Below are 3,862 nucleotides of genomic sequence, written 5' to 3'. Positions count from 1 at the left end.
CCCTGGCGGCGCCGGCGGCAATCCGGTTTCTTTTCTCACTTGCGGCGCTTCCCTATCACCGTCTTCGATCACCTGCGCCGCCGTTTCTCTCCAGCGGTCCTGCGCGTCTACCGGTGATGCAAGATGCGACCTCGCACTGACGACGCGAGTGCCCGCATTGTGATTCGATTCGATGGCGCGCCGTGCGGACTCGGCGAACGCTTCCCGCTTGGCCCGCAGGCCTGCAAGAAGGAAGCGGGGCGGCTTCTACGCGCCCGTAGTTATGCCGCGACGATAAAAATTGACAGCCTATAAGCTGTTTGCGCCGGCAAGGGCGACGCCAGGGTGTCTGCGTAGCGCACTCCAGCCAATCCAGTCGGGGAGTAAAGCGCGTGCAAGTTTCAAGGACGCCTAGTTGGTTCCAGTAGTCATGTGTGCTTTTCAGTGTGTCTGTATTTTAGTATGATAGCTTACAATGAAAGGAAGCAGAAAAAATCAGTTACAATAACAATGATATGGCGGGCATTTTTTCAGCACTTTCTTTCTGACTCAAAAAATTCATCTGTTTCTATGACCCACCACAACCTCCCCTTTGCTTTCCGAGGTTTTCTTGACTGCCAAAGATGTATATATATATATATATATATATATATATATATATATATATATATATATATATATATATATATATATATATATATATATATATATATATATATATATATATATATATATATATATATAGTGAAAGAAGTCGACTGACACGTTTCCCGTTTTAAGTGCGAATGCACTTTATAAGCGACCCCAAACCATCCACCGCCGGCGGCGGCGGCGGCGGCGTCCGCAGTGCTCCTCTATATTTAAAAAAGAAACAGCATCCGGCGCCAGGTTTCGATCCGAGGACTTTGCGGCCGCAGCGCGACGCTCTACCGACCAAGCCACGGACGCGACGCTGATATCAGTGTTAGTGACACCCCTTACATTTTTAACGCATTCAAACTACGTCGTCAGCGGCGTGCGTTGGCGACTCAGCGGCGTTATAGCGGCTTGATAACTGCGTGGTGTACACGTGATACTACAAACCCGATGGAAGAGATGGAAGAGAAGGCGGCGAGGCGGTGGGCTGCGGGGGCCGAGCGCAAGCGCCGCAAGCGGGCCGACAACCGTGCATTCGCACTTTCACATTCTCCCCCTCGGGGAAATGCGGGGGAATTTTTTTTTTTGTTGTCAACAGTTTCGGAGTTAGAAACTCCTTCTTCAGGGCAGGACTCCGAAACTGTAGGCAACAAAAACGGGAAACGTGTCAGTCGACTTCTTTCACTATTTTTATACTGGCCCATCGAACCTCATGATCTATACATATATATATATATATATATATATATATATATATATATAGAGAGAGAGAGAGAGAGAGAGAGAGAGGAAATGAGGGGCTCGTTGAAATAAGACAGAAATAAGGGTTGGCAGTCAAGAAAATCTCGGAAATCAAAGGGGAGGATGTTGTAGGTCATTGAAACAGATAAAGAATTTGGAAAGAAAGAAAGTGGAGAAAAAATGCCCGCCGGGTGCGATCCGAACCCACGACCTCCAGAATACCGGTCTGGTGCGATAACCACTACGCTACCAGCGGGGCTGTTTCCCCACCACTTACTCGGGTATTTATGTTCAGGTACTTTTGTTTCCTGCGCTTGGGGGTGGTAGCCAGCGCCTCTCGGACTACTCGGGATGAAGGGGACCTTCTTTTTGACCCCCGGGCCATGACTCGAGTGTCTACGACATGTCGAGAGTGGTCCCCAACACCCCGAGTACTCCGAGTGGTGCTGGCTACTATCCCCAAGCGCAGGAAACCAAAATACCTTAACATAAATACCTGAGAAAGTGGAGGGGAAAACAGCCCCGCCGGTAGCGTAGTGGTCATAGCACCAGACTCGTATTCTGGAGATCGTGGGTTCGGATCCCACCCGGCGGGCATTTTTTCTGCAATTTCTGTGTGTCTTTCCAAATTCTTTATCTATTTCAATGACCTACTACATTCTCCCCTTCGCTTTTCGAGGTTTTCTTGACTGCCAACCCTGATTTCTGTTATAATTCAATTCCCCCTCATTTCCCATTCTGATTCGCTATATGTATATAGGGTGATCAAAGTTAAGTCGACAGGTTTGTTTAAAAATAGGCGCTTAGATTTACGCAAAGACCATCTCTACAGTGTGGTTATGCGCTCAGGGGGATACATAACCAGGAGGTAATTATTGATGTAGGTGGCTTAATTATTTAAAATTGATCAACTTTTTCGTGGCTGCAGTAACCAGGCAAGTTTGTATTGGAAAGTTAGACGCAATCGTGTTTCCACGCAGTTTAAATTGACAGAAGTCTTCTAGCGCATCTGTAGTCCGAGATAACTAACTGCGAAGTTTAATTGCCGCTCGCATGATTACACATGCTAGAAGTCAAGACCGGCGCATAGCTCCCCCCTTTTGTTCTGTGTTTCGATAGCGGTTCCGAGTACTGCAGATTGCGATAACGCCAGCCAAGAATGAATGGGTGCCAGTTATCACTTTTTCCTGTGCCTCCACCCCTTTGGCGAACTAAACACCGTACACAGCAGGCACGTCACAGAAGGGAGGAGCTTTACGCCGGTGCAGACTGTCTTGCGTGCGTAATCATGCGAACGGTAATTAAACTTCGCCGTTTGATATCTCGGACAACAGATGCGCTAGAAGAATTTTTCCAATTGAAACTGCGTAGAAACAAGAGTGCGTCTAACTTTCCAATACAAACATGCCTGGTTACTGTATCCACTAAAAACTTAATCATGCAATTGAATTGATTACGCCACCGAAATCAATATTTACCTCCTATTTATGTGTCACCCTGGGTGCATAACCTCACTGTAGAGCGCCTATGTTTAAAAAACACTATATATATATATATATATATATATATATATATATATATATATATATATATATATATATATATATATATATATATATATGACTATGGGTGTATTATGAGAACGTAAAGTTGCCTCGAGGCATCATTTTTAACTCCGGTACAGCTCCACCCGATAATGTCCCTGCGGAAACTCTTCCCGGCGTCGGGCTTGCCCCACACACACTGAAAAAAAGAAAACGTTCCAGGAAGAACCGTGAAGGGTCTGGTTGCGCGTCGTCTTCACGACGCACTTTCGTCTTAGCTCTCGCTGTTCATTCCTTCCCGCTAATGCCCCTGAGGAGTTTGCGCGCCCATCTACAGCCGTCGTTACGCACGTCTGCTGAGCTGGCAGCGTAGCAGCCCTCCAGCCGGCGATTTCTTTGTGTCTTAAGCCGATCAGAACCATTAGGCCTAAGTCGTAGACGCGCAGACCGCTTCCGATCGTTCATCATGACGTGAACGGTGAAGAAAGAAGACGTCGGCGAGGTTCGAGCGAAGAAGGAAGGAAGCAACGTATTCTCCTACACGCAAGCGAATAACGTACTTCGTCACGATGTACACGCTCGACAGATCTTCAAGGCCACGATGCAGGAGAATGCGCGCGAGTTTGTCCGGAGGAGTCGAGACGAAGGAGCGTGAAACGATTGAACGGTCGCTCTTCGTCGGTGCAAGAGGTCCTATGTCCGCGGGAACGCCGGGGAGTGTGGTAACATGGTCCAGACAATCCGACCGCGGAAGGCAGTGCAGACGGAGGAAGGATATCGCCATGGCGTAGATACAGTTACGGTTGCAGGTGGTGTGGACAGTCGTGTGCGCGGTATTGGAATGCCTGCTGTGATAGACTGATACGCTGCTCGAAGACTGAGATTTGTGCGTGCATTCAACACGCGCAAGAGCACGACCCAAACCGAATTATTGTTGCATTGGCGTCTTCCACTACGCATGC

At 47.7% G+C, this 3,862-nt stretch overlaps 1 non-coding gene across 1 annotated transcript; it reads left to right on the top strand.

Moving 5' to 3' along the window:
* Positions 1-1,878: 1,878 nt before the first annotated feature.
* Positions 1,879-1,951, top strand: Trnat-cgu (transfer RNA threonine (anticodon CGU)). Its single transcript has one exon. It is a non-coding gene; the product is annotated as a tRNA-Thr (tRNA).
* Positions 1,952-3,862: the final 1,911 nt, after the last annotated feature.

Source organism: Haemaphysalis longicornis, unplaced genomic scaffold (assembly GCF_048455015.1).
Source record: "Haemaphysalis longicornis isolate Haplotype H1 unplaced genomic scaffold, Haemaphysalis longicornis Haplotype H1 scaffold_9, whole genome shotgun sequence".
Taxonomy (NCBI): Eukaryota; Metazoa; Arthropoda; class Arachnida; order Ixodida; family Ixodidae; genus Haemaphysalis; species Haemaphysalis longicornis.
The sequence above is the reverse complement of the archived record's forward strand: the minus strand, read 5'-3'. Positions and strand labels throughout refer to the sequence as shown.